Raw genomic sequence first — 21,358 nt, 5'->3', positions numbered from 1 at the left:
TCCAACTGAGGCAGCACAAGGGAACTCTCGAAAGAAGAACAAGGCTAGAGGAAGATCTGAGACAAAGAAATCTGACTTTTACCAGAGCTGAGCAGAGGAAAGCACAAACACAGTCCCCCACTACCACAAATAATGCAGTCGAGTTTCCCACATTTGGGGAAATCACAGGGGTCAGCATACCCAGAATGCAATGAATGAACCTCACCCTGGGAGAACAATCTTCATGACCATGGTATCTCCTATGCAAAATAAGTATGATTTGGGATAGGGCTGGGGAGGGCCGCTGCTCAGGCACATCTCTGTCAAGTAAAGGAGATTCAACTGAGGCAGCACAAGGGAACTCTCATCTGGGGACAACAACTGCAGGGAGAACACATATTTTCAGATGAACATGGGAGGGCAGAAGGCTGCCTAATACTGAAGCACCCCCAAACAACAAACCAAATGCAACAACTAGTGCAAGCATTCCTGGGGGAAGGCCTGCAGCAGATTGATTTGCATATGGTAATGCCATCCAAGCAGTGGGTCAAAGTTGGCTTCAACCCTCGTCTGCATATGAAAAGAGAAAAGGGGCGTGCAGGGCATGGCGGCCTTTTGCGGCGCTTGGGTGACCCTTAGTTCGCATTAAACACCCCCACCCTCCTTCGGTGTGGGGCTCATGTTGGCAATGCCCCAGCCCCTGAAGCATTCAAGCTGATTTCTTGCAGCAGCTGGGTACTGTAACAGCTCCAGAGCTGCTCTGTGAGGCAAGTAAAAGGGTGTGGGCCCTGCAGCACTACCTGTAGTTTGCATTGTGTGTTGGAAGGCACAAAGTAAGCAGACGGGAGAAGTCAGGATAGTGCGCAAGGGCATAGAAGGGAGCGGCTCAAGAAAAGAGAAGTGGAAACAGACAGCAAACTAGGCTGGAGAGAGACCTGAGACAAAGAGATCTGAATTATACGAGAGACGACCAGGGGAAACACAAATTATGCAGTCAAGTTTCCCACATTTGGGGAAATCACAGGGGCAGCACACCCAGAGTGCAATGGGTGAGCCTTGCCCTGGGAGAAGCACCTACATGATCATAGTATCTCACCTGGCAGGTAAGTAGGAGTTGGGCTAGAGCTGGGGAGGGTCGCTGCTCGGGTACCCCCCTGTCAAGTGAAGGAGATCCAACTGAGGCAGCACAAGGGAACTCTCGAAAGAGGAACAAGGCTAGAGGAAGATCTGAGACAAAGAAATCTGATTTTTACCAGAGTTGACCAGAAGAAAGCACAAACACAGTCCCCCACTACCACAAATAATGCAGTCGAGTTTCCCACATTTGGGGAAATCACAGGGGTCAGCATACCCAGAATGCAATGAATGAACCTCACCCTGGGAGAACAATCTTCATGACCATGGTATCTCCTATGCAAAATAAGTATGATTTGGGATAGGGCTGGGGAGGGCCGCTGCTCAGGCACATCTCTGTCAAGTAAAGGAGAGTCAACTGAGGCAGCACAAGGGAACTCTCATCTGGGGACAACAACTGCAGGGAGAACACATATTTTCAGATGAACATGGGAGGGCAGAAGGCTGCCTAATACTGAAGCACCCCCAAACAACAAACCAAATGCAACAACTAGTGCAAGCATTCCTGGGGGAAGGCCTGCAGCAGATGGATTTGTATATGGTGATGTCATCCAAGCAGTGGGTCAAAGTTGGCTTCAACCCTCGTCTGCATATGAAAAGAAAAAAGGGATGTGCAGGGCATGGTGTCCTTTTGTGGCGCTTGGATGACCCCTCCTTCGGTGTGGGGCTCATGTTGGCTATGCCCCAGCCCCTGAAGCATTCAAGATGATTTCTTGCAGCAGCTGGGAACTGTAACAGCTCCAGAGTTGCTCTGTAAAGCATGTAAAAGGGTGTGGGCCCTGCAGCACTACCTGTAGTATGCATTGTGCGTTGGAAGGCACAAAGTAAGCAGACGGGAGAGGTCAGGATAGTGCGCAACTGCATAGAAGGGAGCGGCTCAAGAAAAGAGAAGTGGAAACAGACAGCAAACTAGGCTGGAGAAAGACCTGAGACAAAGAGATCTGAATTATATGAGAGCCGACCAGAGGAAACACAAATTATGCAGTCAAGTGTCCCACATTTGGGGAAATCGCAGGAGCAGCACACCCAGAGTGCAATGGGTGAGCCTTGCCCTGGGAGAAGCACCTTCCTGATCATAGTATCTCACCTGGCAGGTAAATAGGAGTTGGGCTAGAGCTGGGGAGGGTCGCTGCTCGTGCACCCCCCTGTCAAGTGAAGGAGATCCAACTGAGGCAGCACAAGGGAACTCTCGAAAGAAGAACAAGGTTAGAGGAAGATCTGAGACAAAGAAATCTGACTTTTACCAGAGCTGACCAGAGGAAAGCACAAACACAGTCCCCCACTACCACAAATAATGCAGTCGAGTTTCCCACATTTGGGGAAATCACAGGGGTCAGCATACCCAGAATGCAATGAATGAACCTCACCCTGGGAGAACAATCTTCATGACCATGGTATCTCCTATGCAAAATAAGTATGATTTGAGATAGGGCTGGGGAGGGCCGCTGCTCAGGCACATCTCTGTCAAGTAAAGGAGATTCAACTGAGGCAGCACAAGGGAACTCTCATCTGGGGACAACAACTGCAGGGAGAACACATATTTTCAGATGAACATGGGAGGGCAGAAGGCTGCCTAATACTGAAGCACCCCCAAACAACAAACCAAATGCAACAACTAGTACAAGCATTCCTGGGGGAAGGCCTGCAGCAGATTGATTTGCATATGGTAATGCCATCCAAGCAGTGGGTCAAAGTTGGCTTCAACCCTCGTCTGCATATGAAAAGAGAAAAGGGGCGTGCAGGGCATGGCGGCCTTTTGCGGCGCTTGGATGACCCCTAGTTCGCATTAAACACCTCCACCCTCCTTCGGAGTGGGGCTCATGTTGGCTATGCCCCAGCCCCTGAAGCATTCAAGCTGATTTCTTGCAGCAGCTGGGCACTGTAACAGCCCCAGAGCTGCTCTGTAAGGCAAGTAAAAGGGTGTGGGCCCTGCAGTACTACCTGTAGTTTGCATTGTGCATTGGAAAGCACAAAGTAAGCAGACGGGAGAAGTCAGGATAGTGCGCAAGGGCATAGAAGGGAGCGGCTCAAGAAAAGAGAAGTGGAAACAGACAGCAAACTAGGCTGGAGAGAGACCTGAGACAAAGAGATCTGAATTATACGAGAGCCGACCAGGGGAAACACAAATTATGCAGTCAAGTTTCCCACATTTGGGGAAATCGCAGGAGCAGCACACCCAGAGTGCAATGGGTGAGCCTTGCCCTGGGAGAAGCACCTTCATGATCATAGTATCTCACCTGGCAGGTAAGTAGGAGTTGGGCTAGAGCTGGGGAGGGTTGCTGCTCGGGTACCCCCCTGTCAAGTGAAGGAGATCCAACTGAGGCAGCACAAGGGAACTCTCATCTGGGGACAACAACTGCAGGGAGAACACATATTTTCAGATGAACATGGGAGGGCAGAAGGCTGCCTAATACTGAAGCACCCCCAAACAACAAACCAAATGCAACAACTAGTGCAAGCATTCCTGGGGGAAGGCCTGCAGCAGATGGATTTGCATATGGTGATGTCATCACATCAACCCTCGTCTGCATATGAAAAGAGAAAAGGGGCGTGCAGGGCATGGCGGCCTTTTGCGGCGCTTGGATGACCCCTAGTTCGCATTAAACACCTCCACCCTCCTTCGGTGTGGGGCTCATGTTGGCTATGCCCCAGCCGCTTAAGCATTCAAGCTGATTTCTTGCAGCAGCCGGGCACTGTAACAGCTCCAGAGCTGCTCTATAAGGCAAGTAAAAGGGTCTATGTGGCGCAATCAGTTAGTATGTACGGCTATTAACCAAAAGGTTGGTGGTTCAATCCCACCCAGGGACCTAATTGACCTTGTTATCAGATTTTGGTGATCTTTAAGTAGACAAGTCAAATTTCATACCCCCTGTTATGGTGTAGGGTACCTGGCCTTCTCTGATGTAATCAGAGTTAGATTTGATTCAGTGATTTTATAAAAACAAGTAGGAAGCACTATTTAGCAGTGGGTTGCAGAGAAAAAGAAATATGCTGGCAAAAAAATCAAATTGCGTGATTAAACAGCTCTTCATTTTCTGGCTTTATTTTTATGCTAACAAATTTGTTCTCTGAAAAGTGTCCACAAAGCCAAGTCTCTGATTAACACCTTTGTAGGGATGGTTTTTCACCTATTACTAAATTAAACTTGCTTCATTGGAAAGGCAGCAAGATGCATCCTCATTTCAATGTCTACTGAAATAATACAGGTTGACACCAGGAAACATTAACGCCACTGCATCCTTGCTGCTTTCTCATGTGGAAGTCTGTTTAATGTGAAAACAAGGTGATATCTAATTAGCACACAGGTAAGAAATTACGAAAATCTTTATTTAAGGGTGAAGAGGTTTCTCACAAAATTGTTGCCCCAATGCATCATTGAAATTCAAGCTGGAAAGATGATTTTAATATATCACTTGTACATTTTGTATTGCTCTTCTGGTGACAATGTAGTTTTTTTTGTCAATTACCATTTTAATAATAGGGTAAAGAAAATGAAGTGGATTTTTGAAAGAAAAGTATACTGTCAATATACTATTAAAACAAATTAAAATGGTAAAAGTTGTTGTACTTTAAGTAAAAATAAAAGAGCAAAAATATCAATCCCAGTTTTGATTACTTAAATTAACAAAAAAAAATGCATATAGCAAAGGATAGTTTCAATCTGCCTACCTCTGGGTTATGGGTCCAGCATGCTTCCATTGCAGTACTCTGCTGCACATGTAAGTGCAAGAGATCCTGAAGCACTCACTCATCATGGGAAAGTACCAATGTGTTTATTCATTGGTTGATGGAAGAAACATCTTACAAAAACTCTCCAGATTATTGATTTTTTAATGTTTTTCTAGGAAACGTTCTAGATGTATGCTTATTAGCCTTTGTCAGTATGTACTGTTTGCAAAGTGTCTCTGTGGCGCAATCGGTTAGTGTGTTCGGCTATTAACCAAAAGGTTGGTGGTTCAATCCCACCCAGGGACGTAATTGACCTTGTGATCAGATTTTGGTGATATTTAAGTAGACAAGTCAAAATTTCAAACCCCCTCTTATTGTGTAGGGTACCTGGCCTTCTCTGATGTAATCAGAGTTAGATTTGATTCAGTGATTTTATAAAAAACAGCTAGGAAGCACAATTTAGCAGTGGGTTGCAGAGAAAAAAAATATGCTGGCAGAAAAATCCAATTGAGTGATTAAACAGCTCTTCATTTTCTGGCTTTATTTTTATGCTAACAAATTTGTTCTCTGAAAAGTGTCCACAAAGCCAAGTCTCTGATTAACACCTTTGTAAGGATGGTTTTTCACCTATTACTAAATTAAACTTGCTTCATTGGAAAGGCAGCAAGATGCATCCTCATTTCAATGTCTACTGAAATAATACAAGTTGACACCAGGAAACATTAACGCCACTGCATCCTTGCTGCTTTCTCATGTGGAAGTCTGTTTAATGTGAAAACAAGGTGATATCTAATTAGCACACAGGTAAGGAATTAAGAAAATCTTTATTTAAGGGTGAAGATGTTTCTCACAAAATTGTTGACCCAATGCATCATTGAAATTCAAGCTGGAAAGATGAATTTAATATATCACTTGTACATTTTGTATTGCTCTTCTGGTGACAATGTAGTTTGTTTTTGTCAATTACCATTTTAATAATAGGGTAAAGAAAATGAAGTGGATTTTTGAAAGAAAACAATACTGTCAATATACTATTAAAACAAATTAAAATGGTAAACGTTATTGTACTTTAAGTAAAAATAAAAGAGACAAAATATCAATCCCAGTTTTGGATTACTTTAATTAACAAAAAAAAATGCATATAGCAGAGGATAGTTTCAATCTGCCTACCTCTGGTTTATGGGCCCAGCATGCTTCCATTGCAGTACTCTGCTGCACATGTAAGTGCAAGAGATCCTGAAGCACTCACTCATCATGGGAAAGTACCAATGTGTTTCTTCGTTGGTTGATGGAAGAAACATCTTACAAAAACTCTCCCGTTTATTGACTTTTTAAAGTTTTGCAAGGAAACGTTTTAGATGAATGCTTATTAGCCTTTGTCAGTATGGACTTTTGCAAAGTGTCTCTGTGGCGCAATCAGTTAGTATGTACGGCTATTAACCAAAAGGTTGGTGGTTCAATCCCACCCAGGGACCTAATTGACCTTGTTATCAGATTTTGGTGATCTTTAAGTAGACAAGTCAAAATTTCAAACCCCCTGTTATGGTGTAGGGTACTTGGCCTTCTCTGATGTAATTAGAGTTAGATTTGATTCAGTGATTTTATAAAAACAGCTAGGAAGCACAATTTAGCAGTGGGTTGCAGAGAAAAAAAATATGCTGGCAGAAAAATCCAATTGAGTGATTAAACAGCTCTTTATTTTCTGGCTTTATTTTTATGCTAACAAAATTGTTCTCTGAAAAGTGTCCACAAAGCCAAGTCTCTGATTAACACCTTTGTAAGGATGGTTTTTCACCTATTACTAAATTAAACTTGCTTCATTGGAAAGGCAGCAAGATGCATCCTCATTTCAATGTGTACTGAAATAATACAGGTTGACACCAGGAAACATTAACGCCACTGCATCCTTGCTGCTTTCTCATGTGGAAGTCTGTTTAATATGAAAACAAGGTGATATCTAATTAGCACACAGGTAAGGAATTAAGAAAATCTTTATTTAAGGGTGAAGATGTTTCTCACAAAATCGTTGCCCCAATGCATCATTGAAATTCAAGCTGGAAAGATGATTTTAATATATCACTTGTACATTTTGTATTGCTCTTCTGGTGACAATGTAGTTTGTTTTTGTCAATTACCATTTTAATAATAGGGTAAAGAAAATGAAGTGGATTTTTGAAAGAAAACAATACTGTCAATATACTATTAAAACAAATTAAAATGGTAAAAGTTATTGTACTTTAAGTAAAAATAAAAGAGCCAAAATATCAATCCCAGTTTTGGATTACTTTAATTAACAAAAAAAAATGCATATAGCAGAGGATAGTTTCAATCTGCCTACCTCTGGGTTATGGGCCCAGCATGCTTCCATTGCAGTACTCTGCTGCACATGTAAGTGCAAGAGATCCTGAAGCACTCACTCATCATGGGAAAGTACCAATGTGTTTCTTCGTTGGTTGATGGAAGAAACATCTTACAAAAACTCTCCAGATTATTGACTTTTTAAAGTTTTTCTAGGAAACGTTTTAGATGAATGCTTATTAGCCTTTTTCAGTATGAACTTTTGCAAAGTGTCTCTGTGGCGCAATCAGTTAGTATGTATGGCTATTAACCAAAAGGTTGGTGGTTCAATCCCACCCAGGGACCTAATTGACCTTGTTATCAGATTTTGGTGATCTTTAAGTAGACAAGTCAAATTTCATACCCCCTGTTATGGTGTAGGGTACCTGGCCTTCTCTGATGTAATCAGAGTTAGATTTGATTCAGTGATTTTATAAAAACATATAGGAAGCACAATTTAGCAGTGGGTTGCAGAGAAAAAGAAATATGCTGGCAAAAAAATCAAATTGCGTGATTAAACAGCTCTTAATTTTCTGGCTTTATTTTTATGCTAACAAATTTGTTCTCTGAAAAGTGTCCACAAAGCCAAGTCTCTGATTAACACCTTTGTAGGGATGGTTTTTCACCTATTACTAAATTAAACTTGCTTCATTGGAAAGGCAGCAAGATGCATCCTCATTTCAATGTCTACTGAAATAATACAGGTTGACACCAGGAAACATTAACGCCACTGCATCCTTGCTGCTTTCTCATGTGGAAGTCTGTTTAATGTGAAAACAAGGTGATATCTAATTAGCACACAGGTAAGAAATTACGAAAATCTTTATTTAAGGGTGAAGATGTTTCTCACAAAATTGTTGCCCCAATGCATCATTGAAATTCAAGCTGGAAAGATGATTTTAATATATCACTTGTACATTTTGTATTGCTCTTCTGGTGACAATGTAGTTTTTTTTGTCAATTACCATTTTAATAATAGGGTAAAGAAAATTAAGTGGATTTTTGAAAGAAAACTATACTGTCAATATACTATTAAAACAAATTAAAATGGTAAAAGTTATTGTACTTTAAGTAAAAATAAAAGAGCAAAAATATCAATCCCAGTTTTGATTACTTAAATTAACAAAAAAATGCATATAGCAAAGGATAGTTTCAATCTGCCTACCTCTGGGTTATGGGTCCAGCATGCTTCCATTGCAGTACTCTGCTGCACATATAAGTGCAAGAGATCCTGAAGCACTCACTCATCATGGGAAAGTACCAATGTGTTTATTCGTTGGTTGATGGAAGAAACATCTTACAAAAACTCTCCAGATTATTGATTTTTTAATGTTTTTCTAGGAAACGTTTTAGATGAATGCTTATTAGCCTTTGTCAGTATGGACTTTTGCAAAGTGTCTCTGTGGCGCAATCAGTTAGTATGTATGACTATTAACCAAAAGGTTGGTGGTTCAATCCCACCCAGGGACCTAATTGACCTTGTTATCAGATTTTGGTGATCTTTAAGTAGACAAGTCAAAATTTCAAACCCCCTGTTATGGTGTAGGGTACCTGGCCTTCTCTGATGTAATCAGAGTTAGATTTGATTCAGTGATTTTATAAAAACAGCTAGGAAGCACAATTTAGCAGTGGGTTGCAGAGAAAAAAAATATGCTGGCAGAAAAATCCAATTGAGTGATTAAACAGCTCTTTATTTTCTGGCTTTATTTTTATGCTAACAAATTTGTTCTCTGAAAAGTGTCCACAAAGCCAAGTCTCTGATTAACACCTTTGTAAGGATGGTTTTTCACCTATTACTAAATTAAACTTGCTTCATTGGAAAGGCAGCAAGATGCATCCTCATTTCAATGTCTACTGAAATAATACAGGTTGACACCAGGAAACATTAACGCCACTGCATCCTTGCTGCTTTCTCATGTGGAAGTCTGTTTAATGTGAAAACAAGGTGATATCTAATTAGCACACAGGTAAGGAATTAAGAAAATCTTTATTTAAGGGTGAAGATGTTTCTCACAAAATCGTTGCCCCAATGCATCATTGAAATTCAAGCTGGAAAGATGATTTTAATATATCACTTGTACATTTTGTATTGCTCTTCTGGTGACAATGTAGTTTGTTTTTGTCAATTACCATTTTAATAATAGGGTAAAGAAATTTAAGTGGATTTTTGAAAGAAAACAATACTGTCAATATACTATTAAAACAAATTAAAATGGTAAAAGTTATTGTACTTTAAGTAAAAATAAAAGAGCCAAAATATCAATCCCAGTTTTGGATTACTTTAATTAACAAACAAAAAAATGCATATAGCAGAGGATAGTTTCAATCTGCCTACCTCTGGGTTATGGGCCCAGCATGCTTCCATTGCTGTACTCTGCTGCACATGTAAGTGCAAGAGATCCTGAAGCACTCACTCATCATGGGAAAGTACCAATGTGTTTCTTCGTTGGTTGATGGAAGAAACATCTTACAAAAACTCTCCAGATTATTGACTTTTTAAAGTTTTTCTAGGAAACGTTTTAGATGAATGCTTATTAGCCTTTGTCAGTATGAACTTTTGCAAAGTGTCTCTGTGGTGCAATCAGTTAGTATGTATGGCTATTAACCAAAAGGTTGGTGGTTTAATCCCACCCAGGGACCTAATTGACCTTGTTATCAGATTTTGGTGATCTTTAAGTAGACAAGTCAAATTTCATACCCCCTGTTATGGTGTAGGGTACCTGGCCTTCTCTGATGTAATCAGAGTTAGATTTGATTCAGTGATTTTATAAAAACATCTAGGAAGCACAATTTAGCAGTGGGTTGCAGAGAAAAAGAAATATGCTGGCAAAAAAATCAAATTGCGTGATTAAACAGCTCTTCATTTTCTGGCATTGTTTTTATGCTAACAAATTTGTTCTCTGAAAAGTGTCCACAAAGCCAAGTCTCTGATTAACACCTTTGTAGGGATGGTTTTTCACCTATTACTAAATTAAACTTGCTTCATTGGAAAGGCAGCAAGATGCATCCTCATTTCAATGTCTACTGAAATAATACAGGTTGACACCAGGAAACATTAACGCCACTGCATCCTTGCTGCTTTCTCATGTGGAAGTCTGTTTAATGTGAAAACAAGGTGATATCTAATTAGCACACAGGTAAGGAATTAAGAAAATCTTTATTTAAGGGTGAAGATGTTTCTCACAAAATCGTTGACCCAATGCATCATTGAAATTCAAGCTGGAAAGATGATTTTAATATATCACTTGTACATTTTGTATTGCTCTTCTGGTGACAATGTAGTTTGTTTTTGTCAATTACCATTTTAATAATAGGGTAAAGAAAATGAAGTGGATTTTTGAAAGAAAACAATACTGTCAATATACTATTAAAACAAATTAAAATGGTAAAAGTTATTGTACTTTAAGTAAAAATAAAAGAGACAAAATATCAATCCCAGTTTTGGATTACTTTAATTAACAAAAAAAAAAAGCATATAGCAGAGGATAGTTTCAATCTGCCTACCTCTGGGTTATGGGCCCAGCATGCTTCCATTGCAGTACTCTGCTGCACATGTAAGTGCAAGAGATCCTGAAGCACTCACTCATCATGGGAAAGTACCAATGTGTTTCTTCGTTGGTTGATGGAAGAAACATCTTACAAAAACTCTCCAGATTATTGACTTTTTAAAGTTTTTCTAGGAAACGTTTTAGATGAATGCTTATTAGCCTTTGTCAGTATGGACTTTTGCAAAGTGTCTCTGTGGCGCAATCAGTTAGTATGTATGGCTATTAACCAAAAGGTTGGTGGTTCAATCCCACCCAGGGACCTAATTGACCTTGTTATCAGATTTTGGTGATCTTTAAGTAGACAAGTCAAAATTTCAAACCTCCTGTTATGGTGTAGGGTACCTGGCCTTCTCTGATGTAATCAGAGTTAGATTTGATTCAGTGATTTTATAAAAACAGCTAGGAAGCACAATTTAGCAGTGGGTTGCAGAGAAAAAAAATATGCTGGCAGAAAAATCCAATTGAGTGATTAAACAGCTCTTTATTTTCTGGCTTTATTTTTATGCTAACAAAATTGTTCTCTGAAAAGTGTCCACAAAGCCAAGTCTCTGATTAACACCTTTGTAAGGATGGTTTTTCACCTATTACTAAATTAAACTTGCTTCATTGGAAAGGCAGCAAGATGCATCCTCATTTCAATGTGTACTGAAATAATACAGGTTGACACCAGGAAACATTAACGCCACTGCATCCTTGCTGCTTTCTCATGTGGAAGTCTGTTTAATATGAAAACAAGGTGATATCTAATTAGCACACAGGTAAGGAATTAAGAAAATCTTTATTTAAGGGTGAAGATGTTTCTCACAAAATCGTTGCCCCAATGCATCATTGAAATTCAAGCTGGAAAGATGATTTTAATATATCACTTGTACATTTTGTATTGCTCTTCTGGTGACAATGTAGTTTGTTTTTGTCAATTACCATTTTAATAATAGGGTAAAGAAAATGAAGTGGATTTTTGAAAGAAAACAATACTGTCAATATACTATTAAAACAAATTAAAATGGTAAAAGTTATTGTACTTTAAGTAAAAATAAAAGAGCCAAAATATCAATCCCAGTTTTGGATTACTTTAATTAACAAAAAAAAATGCATATAGCAGAGGATAGTTTCAATCTGCCTACCTCTGGGTTATGGGCCCAGCATGCTTCCATTGCAGTACTCTGCTGCACATGTAAGTGCAAGAGATCCTGAAGCACTCACTCATCATGGGAAAGTACCAATGTGTTTCTTCGTTGGTTGATGGAAGAAACATCTTACAAAAACTCTCCAGATTATTGACTTTTTAAAGTTTTTCTAGGAAACGTTTTAGATGAATGCTTATTAGCCTTTTTCAGTATGAACTTTTGCAAAGTGTCTCTGTGGCGCAATCAGTTAGTATGTATGGCTATTAACCAAAAGGTTGGTGGTTCAATCCCACCCAGGGACCTAATTGACCTTGTTATCAGATTTTGGTGATCTTTAAGTAGACAAGTCAAATTTCATACCCCCTGTTATGGTGTAGGGTACCTGGCCTTCTCTGATGTAATCAGAGTTAGATTTGATTCAGTGATTTTATAAAAACATATAGGAAGCACAATTTAGCAGTGGGTTGCAGAGAAAAAGAAATATGCTGGCAAAAAAATCAAATTGCGTGATTAAACAGCTCTTAATTTTCTGGCTTTATTTTTATGCTAACAAATTTGTTCTCTGAAAAGTGTCCACAAAGCCAAGTCTCTGATTAACACCTTTGTAGGGATGGTTTTTCACCTATTACTAAATTAAACTTGCTTCATTGGAAAGGCAGCAAGATGCATCCTCATTTCAATGTCTACTGAAATAATACAGGTTGACACCAGGAAACATTAACGCCACTGCATCCTTGCTGCTTTCTCATGTGGAAGTCTGTTTAATGTGAAAACAAGGTGATATCTAATTAGCACACAGGTAAGAAATTACGAAAATCTTTATTTAAGGGTGAAGATGTTTCTCACAAAATTGTTGCCCCAATGCATCATTGAAATTCAAGCTGGAAAGATGATTTTAATATATCACTTGTACATTTTGTATTGCTCTTCTGGTGACAATGTAGTTTTTTTTGTCAATTACCATTTTAATAATAGGGTAAAGAAAATTAAGTGGATTTTTGAAAGAAAACTATACTGTCAATATACTATTAAAACAAATTAAAATGGTAAAAGTTATTGTACTTTAAGTAAAAATAAAAGAGCAAAAATATCAATCCCAGTTTTGATTACTTAAATTAACAAAAAAATGCATATAGCAAAGGATAGTTTCAATCTGCCTACCTCTGGGTTATGGGTCCAGCATGCTTCCATTGCAGTACTCTGCTGCACATATAAGTGCAAGAGATCCTGAAGCACTCACTCATCATGGGAAAGTACCAATGTGTTTATTCGTTGGTTGATGGAAGAAACATCTTACAAAAACTCTCCAGATTATTGATTTTTTAATGTTTTTCTAGGAAACGTTTTAGATGAATGCTTATTAGCCTTTGTCAGTATGGACTTTTGCAAAGTGTCTCTGTGGCGCAATCAGTTAGTATGTATGACTATTAACCAAAAGGTTGGTGGTTCAATCCCACCCAGGGACCTAATTGACCTTGTTATCAGATTTTGGTGATCTTTAAGTAGACAAGTCAAAATTTCAAACCCCCTGTTATGGTGTAGGGTACCTGGCCTTCTCTGATGTAATCAGAGTTAGATTTGATTCAGTGATTTTATAAAAACAGCTAGGAAGCACAATTTAGCAGTGGGTTGCAGAGAAAAAAAATATGCTGGCAGAAAAATCCAATTGAGTGATTAAACAGCTCTTTATTTTCTGGCTTTATTTTTATGCTAACAAATTTGTTCTCTGAAAAGTGTCCACAAAGCCAAGTCTCTGATTAACACCTTTGTAAGGATGGTTTTTCACCTATTACTAAATTAAACTTGCTTCATTGGAAAGGCAGCAAGATGCATCCTCATTTCAATGTCTACTGAAATAATACAGGTTGACACCAGGAAACATTAACGCCACTGCATCCTTGCTGCTTTCTCATGTGGAAGTCTGTTTAATGTGAAAACAAGGTGATATCTAATTAGCACACAGGTAAGGAATTAAGAAAATCTTTATTTAAGGGTGAAGATGTTTCTCACAAAATCGTTGCCCCAATGCATCATTGAAATTCAAGCTGGAAAGATGATTTTAATATATCACTTGTACATTTTGTATTGCTCTTCTGGTGACAATGTAGTTTGTTTTTGTCAATTACCATTTTAATAATAGGGTAAAGAAATTTAAGTGGATTTTTGAAAGAAAACAATACTGTCAATATACTATTAAAACAAATTAAAATGGTAAAAGTTATTGTACTTTAAGTAAAAATAAAAGAGCCAAAATATCAATCCCAGTTTTGGATTACTTTAATTAACAAACAAAAAAATGCATATAGCAGAGGATAGTTTCAATCTGCCTACCTCTGGGTTATGGGCCCAGCATGCTTCCATTGCTGTACTCTGCTGCACATGTAAGTGCAAGAGATCCTGAAGCACTCACTCATCATGGGAAAGTACCAATGTGTTTCTTCGTTGGTTGATGGAAGAAACATCTTACAAAAACTCTCCAGATTATTGACTTTTTAAAGTTTTTCTAGGAAACGTTTTAGATGAATGCTTATTAGCCTTTGTCAGTATGAACTTTTGCAAAGTGTCTCTGTGGTGCAATCAGTTAGTATGTATGGCTATTAACCAAAAGGTTGGTGGTTTAATCCCACCCAGGGACCTAATTGACCTTGTTATCAGATTTTGGTGATCTTTAAGTAGACAAGTCAAATTTCATACCCCCTGTTATGGTGTAGGGTACCTGGCCTTCTCTGATGTAATCAGAGTTAGATTTGATTCAGTGATTTTATAAAAACATCTAGGAAGCACAATTTAGCAGTGGGTTGCAGAGAAAAAGAAATATGCTGGCAAAAAAATCAAATTGCGTGATTAAACAGCTCTTCATTTTCTGGCATTGTTTTTATGCTAACAAATTTGTTCTCTGAAAAGTGTCCACAAAGCCAAGTCTCTGATTAACACCTTTGTAGGGATGGTTTTTCACCTATTACTAAATTAAACTTGCTTCATTGGAAAGGCAGCAAGATGCATCCTCATTTCAATGTCTACTGAAATAATACAGGTTGACACCAGGAAACATTAACGCCACTGCATCCTTGCTGCTTTCTCATGTGGAAGTCTGTTTAATGTGAAAACAAGGTGATATCTAATTAGCACACAGGTAAGGAATTAAGAAAATCTTTATTTAAGGGTGAAGATGTTTCTCACAAAATCGTTGACCCAATGCATCATTGAAATTCAAGCTGGAAAGATGATTTTAATATATCACTTGTACATTTTGTATTGCTCTTCTGGTGACAATGTAGTTTGTTTTTGTCAATTACCATTTTAATAATAGGGTAAAGAAAATGAAGTGGATTTTTGAAAGAAAACAATACTGTCAATATACTATTAAAACAAATTAAAATGGTAAAAGTTATTGTACTTTAAGTAAAAATAAAAGAGACAAAATATCAATCCCAGTTTTGGATTACTTTAATTAACAAAAAAAAAAAGCATATAGCAGAGGATAGTTTCAATCTGCCTACCTCTGGGTTATGGGCCCAGCATGCTTCCATTGCAGTACTCTGCTGCACATGTAAGTGCAAGAGATCCTGAAGCACTCACTCATCATGGGAAAGTACCAATGTGTTTCTTCGTTGGTTGATGGAAGAAACATCTTACAAAAACTCTCCAGATTATTGACTTTTTAAAGTTTTTCTAGGAAACGTTTTAGATGAATGCTTATTAGCCTTTGTCAGTATGGACTTTTGCAAAGTGTCTCTGTGGCGCAATCAGTTAGTATGTATGGCTATTAACCAAAAGGTTGGTGGTTCAATCCCACCCAGGGACCTAATTGACCTTGTTATCAGATTTTGGTGATCTTTAAGTAGACAAGTCAAAATTTCAAACCTCCTGTTATGGTGTAGGGTACCTGGCCTTCTCTGATGTAATCAGAGTTAGATTTGATTCAGTGATTTTATAAAAACAGCTAGGAAGCACAATTTAGCAGTGGGTTGCAGAGAAAAAAAATATGCTGGCAGAAAAATCCAATTGAGTGATCAAACAGCTCTTTATTTTCTGGCTTTATTTTTATGCTAACAAATTTGTTCTCTGAAAAGTGTCCACAAAGCCAAGTCTCTGATTAACACCTTTGTAAGGATGGTTTTTCACCTATTACTAAATTAAACTTGCTTCATTGGAAAGGCAGCAAGATGCATCCTCATTTCAATGTCTACTGAAATAATACAGGTTGACACCAGGAAACATTAACGCCACTGCATCCTTGCTGCTTTCTCATGTGGAAGTCTGTTTAATGTGAAAACAAGGTGATATCTATTTAGCACACAGGTAAGGAATTAAGAAAATCTTTATTTAAGGGTGAAGATGTTTCTCACAAAATCGTTGCCCCAATGCATCATTGAAATTCAAGCTGGAAAGATGATTTTAATATATCACTTGTACATTTTGTATTGCTCTTCTGGTGACAATGTAGTTTGTTTTTGTCAATTACCATTTTAATAATAGGGTAAAGAAAATTAAGTGGATTTTTGAAAGAAAACAATACTGTCAATATACTATTAAAACAAATTAAAATGGTAAAAGTTATTGTACTTTAAGTAAAAATAAAAGAGCCAAAATATCAATCCCAGTTTTGGATTACTTTAATTAACAAACAAAAAAATGCATATAGCAGAGGATAGTTTCAATCTGCCTACCTCTGGGTTATGGGCCCAGCATGCTTCCATTGCTGTACTCTGCTGCACATGTAAGTGCAAGAGATCCTGAAGCACTCACTCATCATGGGAAAGTACCAATGTGTTTCTTCGTTGGTTGATAGAAGAAACATCTTACAAAAACTCTCCAGATTATTGATTTTTTAAGTTTTTCTAGGAAACGTTTTAGATGAATGCTTATTAGCCTTTGTCAGTATGAACTTTTGCAAAGTGTCTCTGTGGCGCAATCAGTTAGTATGTACGGCTATTAACCAAAAGGTTGGTGGTTCAATCCCACCCAGGGACCAAATTGACCTTGTTATCAGATTTTGGTGATCTTTAAGTAGACAAGTCAAATTTCATACCCCCTGTTATGGTGTAGGGTACCTGGCCTTCTCTGATGTAATTAGATTTGATTCAGTGATTTTATAAAAACATCTAGGAAGCACAATTTAGCAGTGGGTTGCAGAGAAAAAGAAATATGCTGGCAAAAAAATCAAATTGCGTGATTAAACAGCTTTTCATTTTCTGGCTTTATTTTTATGCTAACAAATTTGTTCTCTGAAAAGTGTCCACAAAGCCAAGTCTCTGATTAACACCTTTGTAGGGATGGTTTTTCACCTATTACTAAATTAAACTTGCTTCATTGGAAAGGCAGCAAGATGCATCCTCTTTTCAATGTCTACTGAAATAATACAGGTTGACACCAGGAAAAATTAACGCCACTGCATCCTTGCTGCTTTCTCATGTGGAAGTCTGTTTAATGTGAAAACAAGGTGATATCTAATTAGCACACAGGTAAGGAATTAAGAAAATCTTTATTTAAGGGTGAAGATGTTTCTCACAAAATTGTTGCCCCAATGCATCATTGAAATTCAAGCTGGAAAGATGATTTTAATATATCACTTGTACATTTTGTATTGCTCTTCTGGTGACAATGTAGTTTTTTTTGTCAATTACCATTTTAATAATAGGGTAAAGAAAATTAAGTGGATTTTTGAAAGAAAACTATACTGTCAATATACTATTAAAACAAATTAAAATGGTAAAAGTTATTGTACTTTAAGTAAAAATAAAAGAGCAAAAATATCAATCCCAGTTTTGATTACTTAAATTAACAAAAAAAATGCATATAGCAAAGGACAGTTTCAATCTGCCTACCTCTGGGTTATGGGTCCAGCATGCTTCCATTGCAGTACTCTGCTGCACATGTAAGTGCAAGAGATCCTGAAGCACTCACTCATCATGGGAAAATACCAATGTGTTTATTCATTGGTTGATGGAAGAAACATCTTACAAAAACTCTCCAGATTATTGATTTTTTAATGTTTTTCTAGGAAACGTTCTAGATGTATGCTTATTAGCCTTTGTCAGTATGTACTGTTTGCAAAGTGTCTCGGTAGCGCAATCGGTTAGTGTGTTCAGCTATTCACCAAAAGTTTGGTGGTTCAATCCCACCCAGGGACGTAATTGACCTTGTGATCAGATTTTGGTGATCTTTAAGTAGACAAGTCAAAATTTCAAACCCCCTCTTATTGTGTAGGGTACCTGGCCTTCTCTGATGTAATCAGAGTTAGATTTGATTCAGTGATTTAAAAAAAAACAGCTAGGAAGCACAATTTAGCAGTGGGTTGCAGAGAAAAAAAATATGCTGGCAGAAAAATCCAATTGAGTGATTAAACAGTTCTTCATTTTCTGGCTTTATTTTTATGCTAACAAATTTGTTCTCTGAAAAGTGTCCACAAAGCCAAGTCTCTGATTAACACCTTTGTAAGGATGGTTTTTCACCTATTACTAAATTAAACTTGCTTCATTGGAAAGGCAGCAAGATGCATCCTCATTTCAATGTCTACTGAAATAATACAGGTTGACACCAGGAAACATTAACGCCACTGCATCCTTGCTGCTTTCTCATGTGGAAGTCTGTTTAATGTGAAAACAAGGTGATATCTAATTAGCACACAGGTAAGGAATTACGAAAATCTTTATTTAAGGGTGAAGATGTTTCTCACAAAATTGTTGCCCCAATGCATCATTGAAATTCAAGCTGGAAAGATGATTTTAATATATCACTTGTACATTTTGTATTGCTCTTCTGGTGACAATGTAGTTTTTTTGTCAATTACCATTTTAATAACAGGGTAAAGAAAATTAAGTGGATTTTTGAAAGAAAACTATACTGTCAATATACTATTAAAACAAATTAAAATGGTAAAAGTTATTGTACTTTAAGTAAAAATAAAAGAGCAAAAATATCAATCCCAGTTTTGATTACTTAAATTAACAAAAAAAATGCATATAGCAAAGGATAGTTTCAATCTGCCTACCTCTGGGTTATGGGTCCAGCATGCTTCCATTGCAGTACTCTGCTGCCCATGTAAGTGCAAGAGATCCTGAAGCACTCACTCATCATGGGAAAGTACCAATGTGTTTATTCGTTGGTTGATGGAAGAAACATCTTACAAAAACTCTCCAGATTATTGATTTTTTAATGTTTTTCTAGGAAACGTTCTAGATGTATGCTTATTAGCCTTTGTCAGTATGTACTTTTTGCAAAGTGTCTCTGTGGCGCAATCGGTTAGTGTGTTTGGTTATTAACCAAAAGGTTGGTGGTTCAATCCCACCCAGGGACGTAATTAACCTTGTGATCAGATTTTGGTGATATTTAAGTAGACAAGTCAAAATGTCAAACCTCCTCTTATGGTGTAGGGTACATGGCCTTCTCTGATGTAATCAGAGTTAGATTTGATTCAGTGATTTTATAAAAAACAGCTAGGAAGCACAATTTAGCAGTGGGTTGCAGAGAAAAAAAATATGCTGGCAGAAAAATCCAATTGAGTGATTAAACAGCTCTTCATTTTCTGGCTTTATTTTTATGCTAACAAATTTGTTCTCTGAAAAGTGTCCACAAAGCCAAGTCTCTGATTAACACCTTTGTAAGGATGGTTTTTCACCTATTACTAAATTAAACTTGCTTCATTGGAAAGGCAGCAAGATGCATCCTCATTTCAATGTCTACTGAAATAATACAGGTTGACACCAGGAAACATTAACGCCACTGCATCCTTGCTGCTTTCTCATGTGGAAGTCTGTTTAATGTGAAAACAAGGTGATATCTAATTAGCACACAGGTAAGGAATTAAGAAAATCTTTATTTAAGGGTGAAGATGTTTCTCACAAAATCGTTGCCCCAATGCATCATTGAAATTCAAGCTGGAAAGATGATTTTAATATATCACTTGTACATTTTGTATTGCTCTTCTGGTGACAATGTAGTTTGTTTTTGTCAATTACCATTTTAATAATAGGGTAAAGAAAATTAAGTGGATTTTTGAAAGAAAACAATACTGTCAATATACTATTAAAACAAATTAAAATGGTAAAAGTTATTGTACTTTAAGTAAAAATAAAAGAGCCAAAATATCAATCCCAGTTTTGGATTACTTTAATTAACAAACAAAAAAATGCATATAGCAGAGGATAGTTTCAATCTGCCTACCTCTGGGTTATGGGCCCAGCATGCTTCCATTGCTGTACTCTGCTGCACATGTAAGTGCAAGAGATCCTGAAGCACTCACTCATCATGGGAAAGTACCAATGTGTTTCTTCGTTGGTTGATGGAAGAAACATCTTACAAAAACTCTCCAGATTATTGACTTTTTTAAGTTTTTCTAGGAAACGTTTTAGATGAATGCTTATTAGCATTTGTCAGTATGTACTTTTGCAAAGTGTTTCTGTGGCGCAATCAGTTAGTGTGTACGGCTATTAACCAAAAGGTTGGTGGTTCAATCCCACCCAGGGATGTAATTGACCTTGTTATCAGATTTTGGTGATCTTTAAGTAGACAAGTCAAATTTCATACCCCCTGTTATGGTGTAGGGTACCTGGCCTTCTCTGATGTAATCAGAGTTAGATTTGATTCAGTGATTTTATAAAAACATCTAGGAAGCACAATTTAGCAGTGGGTTGCAGAGAAAAAGAAATATGCTGGCAAAAAAATCAAATTGCGTGATTAAACAGCTCTTCATTTTCTGGCTTTATTTTTATGCTAACAAATTTGTTCTCTGAAAAGTGTCCACAAAGCCAAGTCTCTGATTAACACCTTTGTAAGGATGGTTTTTCACCTATTACTAAATTAAACTTGCTTCATTGGAAAGGCAGCAAGATGCATCCTCATTTCAATGTCTACTGAAATAATACAGGTTGACACCAGGAAACATTAACGCCACTGCATCCTTGCTGCTTTCTCATGTGGAAGTCTGTTTAATGTGAAAACAAGGTGATATCTAATTAGCACACAGGTAAGGAATTAAGAAAATCTTTATTTAAGGGTGAAGATGTTTCTCACAAAATTGTTGCCCCAATGCATCATTGAAATTCAAGCTGGAAAGATGATTTTAATATATCACTTGTACATTTTGTATTGCTCTTCTGGTGACAATGTAGTTTGTTTTTGTCAATTACCATTTTAATAATAGGGTAAAGAAAATGAAGTGGATTTTTGAAAGAAAACAATACTGTCAATATACTATTAAAACAAATTAAAATGGTAAAAGTTATTGTACTTTAAGTAAAAATAAAAGAGACAAAATATCAATCCCAGTTTTGGATTACTTTAATTAACAAACAAAAAAATGCATATAGCAGAGGATAGTTTCAATCTGCCTACCTCTGGGTTATGGGCCCAGCATGCTTCCATTGCTGTACTCTGCTGCACATGTAAGTGCAAGAGATCCTGAAGCACTCACTCATCATGGGAAAGTACCAATGTGTTTCTTCGTTGGTTGATAGAAGAAACATCTTACAAAAACTCTCCAGATTATTGACTTTTTTAAGTTTTTCTAGGAAACGTTTTAGATGAATGCTTATTAGCATTTGTCAGTATGTACTTTTTGCA

General features: G+C 37.4%; 7 non-coding genes across 7 annotated transcripts; 1 reads left to right on the top strand and 6 right to left on the bottom strand.

The window, feature by feature from the left end:
* Positions 1 to 92: 92 nt before the first annotated feature.
* LOC135037420 (U1 spliceosomal RNA) lies at positions 93 to 256 on the bottom strand. The gene has a single exon (XR_010231973.1). It is a non-coding gene; the product is annotated as a U1 spliceosomal RNA (small nuclear RNA).
* A 671-nt stretch (positions 257 to 927) lies between these two features.
* Positions 928 to 1,090, bottom strand: LOC135037445 (U1 spliceosomal RNA). Its single transcript, XR_010231997.1, has one exon. It is a non-coding gene; the product is annotated as a U1 spliceosomal RNA (small nuclear RNA).
* A 152-nt stretch (positions 1,091 to 1,242) lies between these two features.
* Positions 1,243 to 1,406, bottom strand: LOC135037426 (U1 spliceosomal RNA). Its single transcript, XR_010231979.1, has one exon. It is a non-coding gene; the product is annotated as a U1 spliceosomal RNA (small nuclear RNA).
* A 646-nt stretch (positions 1,407 to 2,052) lies between these two features.
* LOC135037441 (U1 spliceosomal RNA) lies at positions 2,053 to 2,215 on the bottom strand. Its single transcript, XR_010231994.1, has one exon. It is a non-coding gene; the product is annotated as a U1 spliceosomal RNA (small nuclear RNA).
* A 152-nt stretch (positions 2,216 to 2,367) lies between these two features.
* Positions 2,368 to 2,531, bottom strand: LOC135037419 (U1 spliceosomal RNA). Its single transcript, XR_010231972.1, has one exon. It is a non-coding gene; the product is annotated as a U1 spliceosomal RNA (small nuclear RNA).
* Positions 2,532 to 3,202: 671 nt separating this feature from the next.
* LOC135037434 (U1 spliceosomal RNA) lies at positions 3,203 to 3,365 on the bottom strand. Its single transcript, XR_010231987.1, has one exon. It is a non-coding gene; the product is annotated as a U1 spliceosomal RNA (small nuclear RNA).
* Positions 3,366 to 19,020: 15,655 nt separating this feature from the next.
* TRNAN-AUU (transfer RNA asparagine (anticodon AUU)) lies at positions 19,021 to 19,094 on the top strand. Its single transcript has one exon. It is a non-coding gene; the product is annotated as a tRNA-Asn (tRNA).
* The last annotated feature ends 2,264 nt before the right edge of the window (positions 19,095 to 21,358 follow it).

The sequence above is a fragment of the Pseudophryne corroboree genome, unplaced genomic scaffold (assembly GCF_028390025.1).
Source record: "Pseudophryne corroboree isolate aPseCor3 unplaced genomic scaffold, aPseCor3.hap2 scaffold_674, whole genome shotgun sequence".
Taxonomy (NCBI): domain Eukaryota; kingdom Metazoa; phylum Chordata; class Amphibia; order Anura; family Myobatrachidae; genus Pseudophryne; species Pseudophryne corroboree.
This window is presented reverse-complemented; position numbering and strand designations above follow the sequence as displayed.